Source organism: Polypterus senegalus, chromosome 4, assembly GCF_016835505.1.
Source record: "Polypterus senegalus isolate Bchr_013 chromosome 4, ASM1683550v1, whole genome shotgun sequence".
Classification (NCBI taxonomy): Eukaryota; Metazoa; Chordata; class Cladistia; order Polypteriformes; family Polypteridae; genus Polypterus; species Polypterus senegalus.
In genome coordinates, this window is record NC_053157.1 from 60,794,970 (window position 1) to 60,814,862 (window position 19,893).

The 19,893-nt window shown below is 37.7% G+C and overlaps 1 protein-coding gene across 3 annotated transcripts in view; it reads left to right on the forward strand.

Moving 5' to 3' along the window:
* The window catches only part of LOC120527383 (transient receptor potential cation channel subfamily M member 3-like), an 881,963-nt gene that overhangs the window by 658,090 nt on the left and 203,980 nt on the right, over positions 1–19,893 (forward strand). The gene's annotated exons all lie outside the window — the stretch shown is intronic.

Here is a 19,893-nt window from a genome sequence, read left to right on the forward strand (position 1 = left end):
GCATGTTTGACCAACATTCAAGGAGTTTTCTTAAAACACATGAAAAAATCAAACAGAAGTGAAAATCCAGTATTCAGTGAACGAGATAATTATTGTGGATGCTAGGGGTCGCTGTTGCCCCTTTAAATGCAACAGACAGGCACTCAGGACACAGGTTAAAAGCACCAAGAAGATCTTTCTTTATTTTCTTCTTTAAATAGTGTCTCCAAGCACCACAGCCACAAATAAACAAACAAATACCAAGCACAATAATCCACCTCTACCCAACTCTGCCTGGCTTGCTTGGTTTTCAGCAGTCCTTTGTATATGGTCCGACCTGAAAGTGCTTCCATCTTTCCTCCCACATGACTTGCCAGCATTTCCGGGTCAGATGGAGAGCTTGAGTTTCTCGTCAGCCCGGAAGTACTTCTGGACTCCTGTTCTCGTGAGTTGATAGTTCTTCCGGGGTACGTAGGAAATAAGAGTCCCAAGGTTTTCTCACAGTGTCCCCTGGTGGCGCCCACGGTATTCAGCAGGGCTGCGATACTGAACTCCAAAGTAGTCCATGATGCCCTGCGGGAATCTGGGGCACTGTTAAGCTGTAGGGAAGATGCCATCTAGCACTTTTGCGGAGGCTGTGTCCAAACATACCTGGCCTTCTCCCATCCTTCCATCCTCAGGGTGTCCCAGCCAGGCTGAACCGCCAGCTATCCCTTACATTATGTGTCAGCACCTTTTTCATCCAAGGTATTAAATTAGGTTAGTAACAATCATGTAATGTGATGAACCACATATACTAAAGCACCTGAGATTCCTAACAAAATACAATCAGCTCTGACCTTTCTTGTAGATGGCATCTGCATGTGTACCCCCAGTTACTTATATGACCTCACCACATCTATGTATTCACCCTAGATGGAGAAGAGAGTGGACTGTTTCATGTTGATTTGTTCCAAAAATATACAACAAAGCCACATAAATAGCATTCTAAATGGCATAAATGCAGCAAAAAAGGGAAAAATGTTATGCCTAAAAGACAATGCAAAGCAAACAAGTCCCAAGTTGCAATCCAATAAACAGAATCCACAAAAGAGAACAAAAATCCAGGAACCAGAAAATCAGTACTCGCTTTGATAGAGACTGTGAACTTCAATGATCCACGGTCAGCTTTGAAATATAAACGCTGAGTGGTCCTTTAGCAGTGACATCAGCGTGGCTCCTCCTCTTGGAGTTCCAAACACACAGTACAAGAATATAGGAGAACCATATAAAATACATAGAAATGTAACAGTAAATTAACAAATAATACACTATGACAATACACATATGAAGAATAACAAGTTAAAATAAACAAAGAAGGCACACAACAGGAGAATAAACATAACCCAGGGGTCACCACCTGACTTAAACATAAGCTTTGACCTACACTGAACCTAAAATAGCAACTGGCCTTTAAAGCAAAATACACTCAATGTGAAACAATATTTAAATGGTGCAATAATAACAAAAATACATAAATCAAGAAACATGTTACAAATAATAATTTATAAACAACAGGGAAACCAAATAAACAGAGAATAAATTTAAGCCAAGGCAATTACCCTGCCTGAACCATAAAGACACCAAAGTCCATGGGATGACTGAGTAGAGGTCTCCCCTTAGTGGCTCCAGGTGTTCCTGCAACTCTGCAGCACAATAAAGTGTACCGGTGGGGTTCAGATGGGCTGTACTCCCCATTAGCCTTCTGGAGATATGACATAATTCATTGGAGCAATGTATTGCCTTGTAGAAACTCCAAATAAAGTAATCTGAGCTCCATTAGAGGAACTGGTATTCTGGTTTCTTGAATTAAATATAAGTAACACCCCCAGTTGTTGACACAAGGTGCGGCTCGTTGAAGTTGTTTTACATCCGTAAAACATCATCACCATATTAATATCTGAGTTTATTTTAAGCTTGAATTCCCAGCTAATTAAAAAAAAAAACATTGGTAGCTTTATTCAAAACAACACAGCATGTAGAGCTACTAAACTGGAGTCAGAAGTGTTTAGCTCTTCCAAAAACAGCATCTGAAATCATTTGACTAGTTACAAATAAAGACTACTGTCCTCTACTATCTTTGAATCACAGTTAGCTTTAAAATGTGGAACACCACGAAAAGGAATGACAACACAATAAGTGATTTGGAGGATGTCTACAACAGATTAAGGTAGGGAGAGAAAAAGGAGGTGCCGAATCAATGGGACCAGCAGTTCATGGTGCATTTACGGAGACAAGTGTTAACTGCCACCAAAGCTCATATTGCACTGGCACAGATTGCTTACTAAATTTATAACCAATATCTGCCCACAGTGTTCGACATCAAAAGTTGCTTACTTGTTGAAAATTCCCATTTTTTTATTAATAACTAGCCGTGCCTCATGGCTCTGCACGTGTAGTAGTGAAAAAGGACAGTGAGGAGGGCCCTGCCCGGCTACCCACTCCTGACATCACACCTTCCCTTGGGCCGCAGCCTCTGTCTTGGATTGGGCGAATATATCACTCCTGCAAGTGAACTGTGATTCTTAGTGCAATAAGAGAAGTTGCAAAATCAACCGGAATGTTCAAGCAAATTATAGAAAAAAACCCAATATAAATCCGTTAAGTAGTTCTCTCGTTTGCTAGCTAAGCAGATGTAAGATATGCCCTGAGGCTGGCGCGTGAGTGAAGAGGGCCCCGCACCCCTCCCTTCGGCCCACTGTGTGTACCTCCGACTCCAAATAAATCGGTACCACAAGCGAACTATGATACATAGTGCAATGAGAAATGTTGCAAAATCAACGGGAATGTTCAAGCAAATTATAGAAAAAAACCCAAACAAAATCAGTTAAGTAGTTCTCTCTTGAAAAGTGGACAGACATACAGACAGATGTTGAATTTTATATATATATAGAGATTAGTGATGAGTTCCCTCTCAGGGTTGGGAGCGAGGTCCTGCCCCAAGTGGAGGAGTTCAAGTATATCGGGGTCTTGTTCACGAGTGAGGGGAGAATGGAGCGTAAAATTGAAGGCGGATCAGTACAGCATCTGCAGTGATGCGGGCTCTGCATCGGTCTGTCATGGTGAAAAAGGAGCTGAGTCATAAGGCAAAGCTCTCAATTTACCAGTTGATCTATGTTCCTACCCTCACCTATGGTCATGAGCTATGGGTAGTGACCGAAAGGACGAGATTGTGAATACAAGCGGCTGAAATGAGTTTCCTCCGCAGGGTGTCTGGGCTTTCCCTTAAAGATAGGGTGAGAAGCTCAGTCATCTGGGAGGGGCTCCGAGTAGAACCACTGCTCCTCCGCATCGAGAGGAGTCAGATGAAATGGCTCGGGCATCTGATCAGAATGCCTTCTGGACACCTCCCTAGTGAGGTGTTCCAGGCATGTCTAACCGGGAGGAGGCCCTGGGGAAGACCCAGGACATGGTGGAGGGACTATGTCTCCCGGCTGGCCTGGGAACGCCTCAGGATTCCACCGGAAGAGCTAGAAGAAGTGGCCGGGGAGAGGGACGTCTGGGCATCTCTGCTCAAGCTGCTTTCCACCCACGACCCGATCTTGTATAAGCGGAAGAAGATGGATGGATAGATGGATTAGTGATGAGCAAAACCCATTGAATTTGCTTCACCTTGAGTTTGGCAAAATCGTGGAAATCTTTGAGAACTTTATCGAACTTGGAGAAATGTATTGAAGTCAATTAGGAAAGAGAAAGCAAATTAGTTTTGAGTAGATTATAATGGTTCAGTGGTCTTTTAAGAGTCTCTGACAACTGGAGAAACATCTGCCAATTGTGTAGAACTGATTACTGTGACCAAAAATGTGATTTGAGTCGTGAGGTAGCAATACCATCACTGCACCACAGTGACTCTCTGAGATTAAATTATACTCCATACCCTAAGCACTCAGAGCCCTTTATCTCTCTGCATCTCCCAAGCTACAGAGCCTGTGATGCAAGGGATACTTGACAGGCTGTTCCTGTCACTACCCAATGTGCGCTACATAGTGAGAATCATAACATGCTTAATCCAGCAATGAAGACACAATGTACCATGACTCTGTGCAATTGTATGCAGAGTGAAAATCTGTCTGCAGAACCAATTGGGTAGGGACATCACACATGTTTTTATATACTAAAAATTGCATGAGGTAGAACACTTATAGCGTGGAAGTTCTTCACATGCGCAGTACAAATTGGGTAGATAGCCCCGATTAGGTTTTAACATTCTTATCCAACATGGCAGCACAAAGCATCATGGGGTGCTGGGAAAAAAATTGTCTAAGCCAGCCTAACAGCATATTTTCAGGGATAAATTCCATAAAAAAGGTCCAGGGCAAATCCAGCATATTTTTTGGCAAATTTCACATATCAGCACTATTAATGACACTTGATGTTCACACAGTAGAATAATTAAGTGATACATCAGTTATGGAAAATCAGAAGAGTCTAGTATATCACTTTCTATACTGTACATAAAGGAGTGATTTTAGTTGCAGGCCAATGTATGCATAAATCAATAGGTTTCTCGTTTTTTTTACTGTTCTAATAATTGAACCAAGTTTCATTTGAAATGAGTGATTCACTTTCAGTTATCATGTCCAAGTTTTACACTCTGAAACACTCACTCTGAAATTAGTCAAATTATGTTTAGGGATATCCAAATATGTAAGTCTGTTGAAAACTTCAATGTGACTTTCCTTTGCAGTCAACCTGGCTAACTAAAAAGGAAAGTAAAATTAAAAATCTGACCCTTGGTTATTTAAAAAAAAAAAAAAAAAAGAAAAGAAAATCAATCCTTCTTAGTTATCCTGACTTACTGCAAAAGCCTTGGGCTAATTACAAAGAGATGGATTTTGCAGTTTGTCTAAGTTATGTACTGTATGTACCTACAGAATAGTTAGGGAAGGCAAAATGGGTCCATCACATGTGACAGCTCTTTATATTTTTTGCTTGCTTCTTTTAAAGCCCAAATGACTCTAGAGATTACAGATCTTGTAACTGACAGGAGACCTTTCAGTTTATCAGTTATGTTGGGTTAGCTGTCTGTCATGGTCTCCATTTACCTAATGTACATGACTCTGTATTATTTCCACATCACAGACTGTCTTTGTAGCTTTAGACAAAATATTCTCCTATTGTATTTCCTAATCCACTTTTTAATTACACAGTCAACTTTGGATGGGATGCCAGTTTATCAAGGCGCACACTCATAGCAGGATAGTCTGTATTCTTCTTTTGAGATGTTGAAGGAAATTGAAAACAAACAGCTAAAACATGGAGGAAGTAAAGACTCCTTAACTGTACAGACAGCGACACAGCTTAGGTGAGACACAGGGTGGTAACAAACTCTGTTGCCATATAACCATCTCCTAAAATGTATTACATAAATATATTATTTCATCACAGGCAAGTGCAAATTGGCAAAGATGTTTATTAAACGGTCATCCCTAACTTACATTATAATTTTACCAAAATTCATTTCATTGTTTAGTTAAAGTTGCATGTATCATTTTATAATGTATTAAATTTAACTATAGTTTTACAGCTTGCAAGATATCGGATGAATCTTAAAGCCTTATCAATTCATGAGCTATACTTCGTAAATGCTTGCACAGTCTCATACTGATATTATTAGCAACTGTGAATTATTAACATTTGGCTGCTAAGGAATAATTTCCCATACTAAGATGAAATGTTATATATTATTTTTCCATTACTCCATATACTTTGGTAAAATCATGATAGCAATTTACAAATGGGCTTAATGATAATGATATTCTCCTAAGTAGTACGTAGTACCTGGAGATTTTTCATGTATAATTCTAATTTTCCAGTATTAACTTAGGGCCCAGTGCATATCATTTTTGGTGTTTTCACACTCCATTTTGTTATTCAGCTCTTCATTATCTATGAAGCAGTAAAGGTCACTTCTTACCACCACACTCGCAGAATGCATTAAGGAAAAGAAAGATTTACTGTTAATCTCACTTTTTAGCATATTTAACAGACAAAAATATACATCAAGGTATAATTTCCTTCTTGAAAATCTAGCCCTAATTTTATGAAAGATTGCTGAATGCCTAAAATTATCATTAATTAGTCGTTAAACTCTCCAGTTTGATATTCCTGTGTAATTTCAATTTTCTATTACTGTTTTCAGAATCAACTGGAGGTTAGAAGCATTGTCCTTTCCCATTAAATCTCTTTAATCTCGCATGTTGTCAAATTCCTCAGTATCATTTTATTCCCTTGGGGTTGTGCTGTGTTGAAAGTAGAGGTCATTGGTTAAAGATGTACTCCAGCACATTTCATTTGGTCTTTTGCTATCAAATCTCTGACTTTGGCTTGAGAAATGGCCATTATTTAGTAAATGAATAAAAAGTAAAATAATGTCAAGGTGGTTCTAGCAGATAGATCTGATTATATTATGCTTGTGTTCAAATGGCACCATATAAATGACTTTAAGATAATTTGCTCATCTCTGCAAGCCTTCTATCATAAACCAGAATGATATATGCAAAAAAAATGCAGGTTGCTCATTTCGTGAAAAGAACGGGACACAAATTCATGGATATGCTTCTTTGTATCTCTAAAAATTGTTATTTCCAGCCTGCAGCTACTCATTGGTTGAAAAGAACAGTGCAATAATATGAGTAATAATTTAAAAATAACACAAAAGAGTCATTTGGGATGTTTCCTTTCATCCAGACATTTTCTTTGATTCACTGTTAAATTTGACTCCTTAATGACATATGAGGAATGCACCGTGGCACAGAGGGTAGCTCTGCAGCCTCACGCATCCATAGTCCTAGATTTGAACCTCTCTGTGTGGGTTTTGCTTATTTATCTGCATAGTTTTTTCTCCAGGTGTTTCTGTTTCACACCCAGAGTTGTACCCACTGGTTACTTGAAACCTCAGTTCTATATTTGTTTAATATTAGTAAGTATGGGTGCATCTGGACATGCCCTTTAAATTTCTGGTCTACTGATTTTAATTTTCAGGCTTTAATCCTTTCTCCTAATACACCTATTCTTAGTCAGATTCTCTCCTACCTGTTATTCATCTTTCCTTCATCCAGCAGTGGTTGTTTGTCTTAAGGAAAATTGCAGAGAAGGTAACTCACCCTCTTGCTGATACAGATTCCAATGCTGGAAATCCCCTCTTTTGAATTTGCCTCAACTGATGCTTTCTGCAAATTCCTAGAAGAACAACAATCTTTTTGGGTATACAGAAGTCCTTTCTTTTAAAGATGAATGTGTGAAAGGAGGCTCTAAGAAACTTTTCCAAGTGTTTAAATACAGTACATGCTATAAATACTAACAGAAAGCCAGGCTTGCATGGTGGTTCAAGTGTCAGCCCATAGCAAAAATGCTCAGGATCCCAGTTGGCAATCCCCCAGGCAGACACACAGTCCAGACCCACCCTCCAGAAACTACCATGTATCTTCCACAGCCAGGTGTTACATGGACGTCCCCTTGGTCTAGTCTAGCCACTTGGGTCCTCAGCAGTGAGGATCCTACGAGTCGACTCACCCTCAGGGAATCGCACCACATGGCCGTTGAGACGTAACTGATGCTCGCTCACAATGCAGGTAATGTGCTTCATTCGGGACTCCATGAGTAACCGCTTGTTCAACACAAAGTCAAACCAGCAGTAACCAAGGATTCTCCAAAAGAGACATAGTACCAAAGGAGTCCAGTCTTCATCTCGACATTGGATAGCGTCAATGTCTCCCAACCATATAGCAAGACAGGAAGCACCAGGACTCTAAAGACTTGAACCTTCGTTCTTTTGCAGAGATAACGGGAGCACCACACACCCCTATCCAGTGACCTTATGACCCCTCATGCTTTCCCAATCTGTCTACTGACTTCCTAGGATGAATCACCAGAGACATAAATGTCGCTGCCGAGGTAAGTAAACCTCCCAATGAGGTCAACATTCCCTCCTCAGACAGACACATTGCTGATGGCTGTCCCCAAGAGATCATTAGAGGCCTGGGTCTTGGTTTTTATCCAGGACACTCACAAGCCCAGACATTCAGTCTCTTCACTCAGTCACTCGAGAGCTCCAATCAGAGCCTTCATTGACTCCACGAAGATCATAGCATCGTCAGCAAAGTCAAGATCAGGAAGTCTTTCTTCACCAACAGATGCCCCACAGCTGCTGGACCCTACGACCCTGCCCAATCATGCAAGTATTGATCAGAGTAGGAGCAAGAACACACCCCTGATGAACCCCAGAATCAACTGGGAAAAACACAGAGGTCCTGCCACCACTCTGCACAGCACTCACAGTACCACTGTACAGGTCAGCCATAATATCCAGTAATGCTCCCTGAATGCTGCCATTACTAATTTCCCAAACCCTTGGACATACATATATATAAGCCTCAATGTCTTTTTTATTTATTATAAATGTTACATAAATCCCTGTTCCTCATTGAAATCTATACCCACATTTTCTAGATGCTTTAAAGCATAAAAAACTAAAATTGAATTGCAGCCTTGCTTACAGCCAATACATTTAAATGAATAACTAATGTTTGTAAAGGATACCATGGCATCATTTTTAAAAAAAAGTTGTTTCCCACACCTGTTGCTGCATGCTGCTTTAAAGTCATTTTATGGTGGAAGCTAATCCTCTTGTATTATATTCATGCACCTCTGAATGGGTTTTGCCTTTCTCTCGCCTGCATTTATTTACTTTTACACTTTCAAGGCCACACTTCTTCATCATTCACTGGTTATTCTGCATTCTCTCCAAGCTGAGCACTCCTCCTGTCCTTTTGTTTTCCAGTCATTGCTCATAATCGACTCTTAAAAATGTGGTGTTACTCACACTCTGGCATGATGGTCTTGATAGAGCACAGCGAAAAATTAATAATATAGGTACCAAAGGTGTCACATTGTTGCAGTTAAATTTGAATCAATATCAGTGCAGAAATAAGCGAATAAGAAACCAGAGATATGGATCTATCGTGCTGAGGGACCTTACGCTACTCAAGACTGGAACAAAAAATAAATAACTAGGAATGTCATTCCAATTTTTCACATACCACTCACCTGAAAAAAAACTGGAGAAGCCGGTCACATCTATGTAAAAGAGCTTCTTAAGTAGAAGTTGAATATCTGTCATAATACTAGGCCAGAATGTCATAAAGTAATGTGCAAATAGTGAACACTTAATGTGACAACAAAGTCTATGAAAGAACACGTCTGTATGGTGTATTGTATTGTTGGGGACAAGAGATTTAAAATGCTGTTTATCACAAAAGTAACACAGGATATAATGAAAGTAAAACATTTATGATATTGTGAAGGCTTGTGTAGAATAATTCAGCTATTACCAACACACATAACTTTCCATAGAACCTTACATGTTACTTACTATACATGGTGGCTGAACTGAAGATTCTGTAAAAACAAACTGTTAGTTATCAAAATAGGATACAAGTATACAGTATGTAAAAAATCTGAATTAGCATAAGTTGCTCTAATTGGGGTGTTCATAAAAATGTAAGGTAGAAGTAAATAATAAACTACAGTATTATATTTGTGACAGATGTTTGAAATATTAAAATGTGTGCTTCAATTCAAATGTTTAAAGTCTAAATATTCTCATTTGCCATAGAAATGTGTCATTTCTCGCCCTTTGACAGAGGCACATAGAGGGCTAAATACCTAATACAGGTTTAAAAATCAAAAAGAACATCATATTCATAATCACTGACCTTTTTCTCAAATGATACCTCAAATGCTTATATTTAAAAAATTGTCAAAAGTCAGAGATATCACATTTTTGTTTAACTGTTTTTGTAATGAGTCATATTCAAAAATAACAGTAGAATGTAATAACATTCATTAGTAAAGTACATAAAATACGTAATTTTCAATAGCATTTTACAATATCGTGCAGTTAAAAACCAAGCTCAAATAGGTTTATGGTGCCTGAAATAGTTTTCATGTACACTAGGTTTCAACTCTGATTAATGTACTGTTGTTAGTTGTTGGGGAGGCATGGTGGTGCAGTGGGTAGTGCTGCTGCCTTGCAGTTAGGAGATCTGGGTTCACTTCCTGGGAGTTTGCATGTTCTCCTTGTGTCTGTGTGGGTTTCCTCCCACAGTCCAAAGACATGCAGGTTTGGTACATTGGCAATTCTAAATTGTCCCTAGTGTGTATGTGTGTTTCCTGTGGTGGGCTGGTGCCCTGCCTGGGGTTTGTTTCCTGCCTTGCACCCTGTGTTGGCTGTAGTTAGGATATAGTGGGTTGGAGGATGGATGGATGAATGTTAGCTGTTGGTTCTTATTTCTTAAACATTTTTTTAATGAAGAACCTGATAAATGTTTAAAATTCTGCTGGCATTTCAGTAGCTTGGGAATTTTTTCGCTGTCAGGTACAGCTACCGGATGTGTAAAATAGAATAATAATCAATCAGAAATAACCTCTCTTACAGAAAATTTGATTTACAATATGCTGTCTTGGAGATATCGCTATAAAAACTTCACTGAAGAAAAGTTATTTTAAGCAGTCAGAAAGCTGAACAAACAGACAGACAGACATGACAACAAAAAAGAAGATTAATGGTGCAAGGAAAAGAGAAACAGATAACTGCTACTGAAAAATTCCATGACTTCAAGGCAAGCAGAAAAAGTAAAGGTGATAAAGACGCATTATGACAGAAATGTTGAAACTTATCGAGGGCGTAAGTATAGGGATGTTGCTCCCCTTGATAGCAGCTCTTTAAATGAGCACACAGTGGGACAGGTGGAAGATGGGTAAGGGTAAATTTCACCCTAATATTGGAAGATCATTTTTCATTCAGAATTTGCTAAGCAATTGCACACAGAGTTGAAACTTGGGAGCTTCAAATCTTCACGTTAGCAATATTTTAGAATTTCAAAATGAACAGCAAATGAAAGGTTTTATTGTTCTGAATTGTTGAACTTTCCTACATTTTCATTGCAATTGTAGTAATATTTATTAGTGCTTTACATTATTTTCAGATAAACTAGGTAAGTAAGCAAACTCAAAGTTAACTCTTCCTTCACAATCACACATTAATTAGACATATAGCTGTAATAATGTATTAGTAATATTATAAATTAGTAAATATTTCTAATAGTCTGTATTTGTGAATTTCCCCATCTATCTCTATCTAATGTAATCCTTCATAGCAGAACAGAGTGGTCTATAGTTATATAAAGTCAAATGGATGACACTGAATTTGAGTATATGCAAGACTATGTGTACATTTATATTCGATTAAGGCAATAGCAACTACTCTGGAACCTTTAAAAGAATTTTCAAAGGGGAGCAGACCTCTTCTAATAACTAATTTCATACAAGATTTTTTTAACTATTTAATTCTCCCTTTCTGCCCTTTTCTTTCTTGTTCTCAACACATTTTTGAAACACCCTGCCGCTGTTCATCATCATCATACTGTTCCCCTTCTTTTCTTCTGTCATTTCTTGAAGACAGAGGTTCTCACCATACCTCATTTCCAGGAGGGCTATTTATCTTCATTTTAAAAAGACAGATGATTGATTTAACCTATCTTCTATGTATGAGTAAAAAAAAAAACATAAAGGGCAAAAGGACAATTAAAAAACACATGCAGTTCATGTATGAAATGTTCATTTGATGATAAGCAAGCTTGGAATGATTTTATTTATTAGTGTTAGTACAGTGTAAGGTGGAATTCAAATATCATAGTTAAATAAATGCAACATTTAAATTTTTAAACTAGCCTATTGTGACAACTGTGTACATATGTAAGTGAAAGTAATTTAATAATGTATAATATTGATATTCTATTGATAATTTGAAATGTTTAAAATGTATTATAAAACATTATTATTCTAATTAAACTGTAAAATATTACATTTTATAAATCCTGAATTTTTATTATTATTTATTTATATTATTATTATTTTTCAAAAACAATCTACAAAAGGAAAGTTATTTTTTTGTCTTCTTAGACATTCAAGGCTGGGGGGCTGTCAAAAAATGGTGCCTGTTAAAGCCTTGAAGCATTCAATAATATAAGATATAAATTGTTGTTGAAAGCACAGCTCAGATATGAAGCAATTAGCCCATATATTATAAGTCATCTTTCATGGTAGACACAAGCTTCATTATTTTGTTTGTTACATTAAATCCACTTTTGCCACCGAAACAACCCAATGCATGGATCCAACATATTTATTATTAATATTTCTTATGGATTTTTGTCAGTAGAATCACTCATATTTTTTGGGCACACTCATACTGTAAACCTCTCGTTTCACTTAACTCCAAAGGTACCCTAGAAGACTGAGTTCTGGGGACTATGCAGGCCATTGACCTACACTGAAGTCACTGTCATGTTAATGGAACCTGCTTGAGATGACGTGAACTTTGTGACCCTAACCCTAATTATTCTGCTTGAAGTATCCATTTGAAAATGGATAAACTGGGCTTACAATATTTGAGGAGTACTGCAGAATTTAAATGATGCGTTACTGGTATTAAAACGCCTATTGTGTGCCAAGAAAATATTCTTAACAACATTACACAATCTCAATTAGCCTATTGTCCTCCCACACCTGCATAAGACAAAATTCTTTTTGAATTTGATCTTAAGATGGGAGCAACAAAAATTCATGGTCAAAATTCAGAGGTAAGGTAAAAAAAATACCCAGCGATCAAAAACAAAACCAAAAATACTAAACCAAAAACATAACAAAAACTGTAAGTAAAAAAGTAAAGGCTATAGTCTTCTGCCCTGAATATTCTTCTCAAAAACTAACACCTAACACTGTTGTGGGTTACTTCTGCTTTGGAAATCCAGAATCTTGGATGCAGGGAGGAGTGTGAGCATTTCCTGGAAGTGATATAATGACATACGAGGTGAGACACCGGATTGGTAAAAACAAATTATTTACTGATGAATTACAGAATTCTGAACATTGTCACCTTCTATATAATCCCCCTCCCAATCTCTACACCGCCCCATATATATCTTCCATTGATTGAAACAGTGCTGGAAATCCTCTTGCTTGAAGCTCTTCAACAGGCTTGCCATTTTTGTCTTTACTTCATCCATTGAAGAAAAATGTGTTCCTTTCAGGTCACTTTTGATTTTTGGGAACAAGTAAAAATCACAGGGAGCTAAATCGGGTGAATAATGAGGATGATCGAGGACAGGAATGTTTTTGTCAGTCAAAAACTGCTTTACGGAAAAAGAGAAAATTCACAAGACATTTGATGTTGATTCACTGTTCGATTTTCTCACCGGACATTATCGCGTCAAGCCATGTAGCCACTGTCGTGCAAATACTAACTGGGTTATTCACAGGATATACCTACCCGGTCAGCGGTTTAAAAGGGCGTGTAGGAGGGGATATAGTTCTATGATTCACATCCAGTCGACTTCCAGACTGTTTTCCAGGAAAGCCCCAAGCCCGGGCCAGTTGTTTTTGTGTCTCAACTCATACAACTCCCTAGTGTCATGTGATGTCGATAGAACACAATACTATCAACAAAATGGCTGCTGAAGTAAAAATCCATAGCAAAATAGTAGCAACTATACGATACAAAAATCTTCCCTGTACATATATATCCACATCATTCTTCAAAGGAAAAGGAGCACCTCCATTTTTTTTTTTTTAATTGTCATGTTCACAGTTCTAGTTTGGCCATTCATAACCAAGGTTAAACGGTGCAAGCCAGTAATTAGATATGAAAATTCCAGTACTATTTGTTCTGTTGCAGTAATTTGTGAAATATTAATTTGAAAAAAAAAAGCAGGTTTCATACAAGGAATGATTGGAGCACAATATATTACACTGAAAAGAATGTGACTGTGGAGTATCTTCTGATCAATGCCAGTGCATGAGGAGTACCGCCATATCTGGATAAAGACTGCTAAATTTTAAAAATATCAGCAAAGAAGCCATACATGTGCTCTTTAATTTGTCAAAATGAATCCATCACCTATACTTACGAGACAAGACAGAATGAATCCATGGATTTACTTGGTTTTCGTCAAACTGTGACACCACTATTTGCAGGCTGCAGAACAAATCAAGACTTTTCAGGCCAAGTGACATTTCACTTATCTTTGAACATTCATCTTTGTGTGGTCATGTGTCCACTGGATTCTCAACTTTCTGTTTTTAGCTGAAAGGAATGGAATGTGGTGTGGCCTTCTGATGTTGTAGCCCATTCAAATCAACATTTCATATGTTGTGCCTTCAGAGATGTCCTTCTTCACACCTCTGTTGCAAAGAGCTGTTTTTGTAATATTTGTGGCCTTTATGGTAGTTTGACCATATCTGGCCATTCTCTCCTTACCTCTCTATTTTACAAGATGTTTTTGACACAGAATTTTCACTAACTGGGTGTTTTTTATTTATTGCATCATTCTCTGTAAAGCTCTAAAGATCAAGTGAGAGAAAACCCCAGTTGTCTGTAAGGTGCTTAAGCCACCATATATGGGACCAAAAATTAGACCATTGTCAAACTCGCTTAGATCACACATCTTGTCCATTCTCATGTAGATACTTTGAATATATCTGCATTCCACGTATATTGATTTGCAGCCACACACCATCAAGCACAACTAATAAAGTGTACACTGTTGATACTAATTTACAGAGGCATAGTGTCATGTATTGACTGTTTTCAAGTATGTTAGTGGAATGTCCCCCTTTGGATAAAGATGAAATTAAAATGCAAGAGAAACAGGTAGACTAAACAACCCAAGTAAATGGTGTAAGATGACTGTCCATGCTGACCAAAATACTGGTAAAACATGCCTGAAAAAGCAAGACAAAATCAATGACATGTTAACTTCAGCCTGCACTGGTGTGCCTCATTGTAAGTGAGCTTTGAGTGCTCTTGCACTTTATAAGAGTTGGTTTCCGCTCTGCTTAATTTCTAATGTTGCTGTATGTTCAGAACTTTGATGCCATCATGTTAAGGGAAGTTGTGCACTTAAAATAAATGAGTCTCGTGCCAAATGGAATTAATTCAAAGTAATTGGTAGTTTTGTAGCTGTTTTTCATATTTATAATCAATGAGGGTTTTTTCTGATTATTTTTCTAGATGGCATACAAAATTAGCATTCTTTTTGGGATATGTTATATAAGGAGTATTTATTTTTATTTTTATTTTACTTGATGTGGTTAGCAAAATGCTAAAAAGAAATCCCACAAAAGATAACTGACAAAAGGCAAAGTCAACAGTTGTATGTATGACCTGCTCCATGCTCATTTTCTTTCAGTATTCACTTGTTTCTATTAGTAGGCAGCAAAGATGTTTTCATTTCTGTCTGTGTTTATTTAGATCATCAAAACAATGAATTCAGAAGTGACTATTCAACTGCAAGGATTCATGTCATCAAAAGACCCAGAAACACAATAAATAAAAAAAAAAAGTGAAAGCCACCCAAACATAAAAGTATGGTAGCCAGCCATAAAAAAACACTATATACTGTAGCAGCTTCTACATGATTAGTTTTTAAATAAGATACGATCTATAGCACATTTATGTGAAGCAAGAAATCCCTGGGTATGGTGCCGTGGCATATTAGTCAAGGAGCTATATGCGAATGTGAGTTTAACAAATTAGCTATGTCTTTGGCAGTACTTTAAAAGTTCAAAGTACTGCCAAAGACATAGCTAATTTGTTAAACTCACATTCGCATATAGCTCCTTGATACCATAATGCCTATTGAACTATACAAGAGATAATCCAGAGTAAAAAAAAAAAATGTAATAACCACCCAAAGTAGCAGTTGTTTTGTACAGAGATGAAACCGGAAGATTTATTTAAAAAAATAACTAGCCAGTGTCAAAACTGAAATGGTAAGATTAATAAACACAGTGTCATATGTGACACAAAATTAATAAATAGAGAATCATAGTGAGAATGTCAAAAACCAAAAATAGTGAATAGGATAGCCAAAACACTAGACAAAAATTTTACTTGAAGGGCATAAAACCAGAGATGCTTTTCTATGCTTAAACAAAACCTCTAGGTATTAGGTTGCATCCACAAATTTGGATGATGAATGCCCTTGCTACTGGCTTATGAGTTGCCATGCTGAGAACGTTACCCAGGACTTCCAAGACACCTGTGAATGCACCACTAAATACGGGTACACAAGCTAGCAGCACCCATAATGAAAGCAAGAGAGTGCAGCGGGAGAACTTGTTTATTTTTAAACACTACGTATTAAAGAAACAATCTGACATTTTGACTGCTTAACCTCTGAAACCACTGAAATGATGTTTCAATTATTTTTAGATGCTGTGATAGACAGCCCCAGCACAGACAGACAGACACCAGATATCGAATGCCACAGACATTTATTAAACTATTTACAATACTCGAACAGTCCTGCACCGCACACAGTGCTCCAGCACCAAACACCCTGAAATACGGGCCTTTAAATGTCTGTGGGTCGCCTTTCTTCTCTCCGTCGCTGGAGCTTCGTCCTACTCCAGCACCCGACTCTCACTCCTCGACTGTAGGAAGGTGGCCCCTTTTATAGTCACCCGGACTTGCTCCAGGTGCTCACTGGTGTTCTTCCGGCAGCACTTCCTGATGTGGCGGAAGTCCCGCATGAGCACCCGGAAGCACTCCAGGCGTCCCTGGAAGGTCCTTCCTCCACCTTCCCATGTGTGGCGGAAGTGCAGATCTCCCAGGCTTTATGAGGCTTGGGGTGCCCCTTGGCAGTGGCCACAGGCCCCAATGGGTTTGAGCCTAACCTGCTCCTTCCCCGTGGTCCCCTCACTCTCCATGGCGGTTGCCCCCTCATGGCCCGGAGGACATATAGATTGCCTTCCGGTCCTTCCAGGCATCCCGGCTGGGTCTGGCCCCCAGCCTCCTGCCTCAATGCCAAGGAGAAAATATACCAAAATTATCAGATCATGACAAAGAAAATTGCATAAAGAAAGTGTAGATTGGCCAGTGCTTCTCTCTTGGAGAAAAAGAAAAAGGGGAACAACCTGATGAAGGTGGCAGTTTTTTTTTAACTTCTACCTTTCAAACAAGCAGATAAAGTTACATACTAAAGGTGTCTGTTTCACCTGGTTTGACAATGATAGGCCTCGCTAAGAAGTGCTTGAATGAAAAAGTAACCACTTCTCTTAATAACATCAGATTTTCTGCCCTCTTTAAAGATCACCTGTTTCCTCTTGATGTCTGATTTGCTGTGAGTATTAATATTTAAACTGTGTATTGGTACTATGACGTTTCAATTATTGGTATCGCCTTGACCTGTGTATACTTTAGACCTCAACAGGTTGACATTCTTTGGTTCAATACCACAATTTCAAAATGGATGACAATACAATACTTCTTAAAATGTAATTGTATTTACATTTACAAAATCTTGTAATGATTGTGAAAAATGGCTACTTCAGATATTAGAAAATAATACAGTGCACTAAATAGGCACAGGTTTAACACTGATATAGACCAAAGCTCTATCAGAATGCAGACAACTCACCTGTGTCCTTGGATGGTTGAAAGATTGAGTCATTGGGCTACAGGTCTTGGGACAATAAGGACAGGAGGTTCAGCAAATCTGGATTCCTCCCCCTATTCCTGTTCTTTGTGTTGCTGTCTTCTGTCATCCTCATCACAAAGGAGATCAAGGGAAATTCTGCCTGATAAATCATCTTATACTACCTGACATGGATGTTCTTGTGGCCATGCTGGTTGCTCAGACTTGTCCAAACAATGCAAGAATGCAAAATGAGCAAAGCTTGATTAAGTGAACATTTTAATAAACCAAGGAAAATATGTACCATATATAAATTTTTTACGTAATATAGTTTTGATTTGGATCAGAGTAAAGACAAGATAGATAGATAGACTTTATCTGTCCCGAGGGGAAATTAAAACTTCACATATATATATATATATATATATATATATATATATATATATATATATATATATATATATATATATAAACTATATATATATATATAATTTATATACTATATGTATATATCTACTGTATATATAAAATCCAACATCTGTCTGTCCGTCTTTCCACTTTTCACTAGAGAACTACCTAACAGATTTAGATCGGGTTTTCTTATATAATTTGCTTGAACATTCGAGTTGATTTTGCGACCTCTCTCATGCTAAATATCATAGTTCGCTTGTGGTACCAATTTATTACCGTGAATCTGAGAGAGACACAGCGACCCGAGGGGAGGGGGCGGGGCACTCCTCACTTGCACACCAGTTTCGGGGAGCACCTTACAAGTGCTTAGCTAGCGAACGAGAGAACTACTTAACGGATTTAGATAGTGTTTTTTTTCTAGAATTTGCTTGAGCATTTAGGTTGATTTTGTGACTTCACTCATCACGCTAAGAATCATAGTTTGTTTGCAGTAGTGATATATTTGCGCTAATCCAAGACAGAGGCCTTGGACCAAGGGGAGGTGGAAGTGTGACGTCAGGAGTGGGGAGTCGGTCTACCTCTGTGTGTTGGAGCGTAACTTGCCTCCACTTAGCTAACGGTAACTTTTTGTTTATTGATTTTTAAAGTTTGTTCTGTTTTATATACAGTATATAGGAGAGGTCCTGTTGCAGTAAGATGGCAAGACCTGTCTAGATGTATGCCACCTAAACCCTTAAAATTAAACAAATAACTGTGCTTAAATAAATGGCCATGAAGGTTTATAATATGCATGTCTGCTACAAATAAGCAGTTTTGTCTTTTGTTTTTTTCATTTTTTGTGTTGTATGGTTTCTTTATTGAAAAGAAATACCTTATGCACATATTTTATACTGAAGGTGTTATTCCCCTCAAAGTGAATGTTAGGACTATAGTATTTAGAAATGTGCCTAACCAGCTTTCAAGTGGCAAATGGTTATGCCAGAAATAATTAAAGAACGGTTCAGATGGTCGTCTGTTGGGCTTTGAAGCAGTGTATGGGAAAGTGGCTATCTGCACTATTCATGGAGCTGTAATTTATTGGAAGTGACATAACTAAACAAGCTCATCTTTCTGGTCCAGTACCCCAGTGAAGGTGCTCACATCTGTCACTCTGTGATTACACAATTGTTAGACCAGCTTGACTTTCTGAAATTACTTGGGAGAATAACTGCTAGTAATAAGGTGCGCAAATCTGGGTGCAAATAGTGTTAGAATCCAATGTTTCACATTATTTTGGTTTAAATACTCATATTAAAAGGAAATAACATTTCATTTTTTTAACTTTATGTAAATGGCACCCATGTATAAGTGTGAATGTACCCAGTCAGAGCTGCTCCTGTTTTGTGCTTCACTCTGGCTCCTGCGACACTAAAACTGGATTAAGCTGATTAGGTAACTGAATGTATAGAAATCCAACATTTCGATCTGACTCATTAATTATGTTATTATTAAATCAATTAATTTGTGATGTGCTTCCCTGAGCAAAGCTGGACTAGTCTAAATTAATTTTGGAATCATTTGTTATTTAATAAATGACCTTGCTTTATTTATATGTTGATATTGTCCTCTTTAAGCTCTGTAACCTATTTGATATTATGATACTGCAGATTCCTTGACTTAATCTAATAGCATTTATCAGTATACTTTCATTGCATGAATTTTAAAAACTAGTGGTTCCTTATTTTTCACTACTTACTGTCTTCTGGTCACAACTGTGTGGAGCCAAATTGGAATTGAACCCAAATTGTACACTGTCATATTGTTTAAAGAACACTAGAATAATGATTAACACAGAAAATTCAGTGTAGTATTAAAGTGTATAATCCTGTTTGAATAAATGACATCTAAATATTAATACATTAGATGTGTGTGGTACAAATAAAACCTAGAGAAAGACTAGTAAAAAGGTACAATCCACACTATAAAGGGTAAACAGAATACTAAG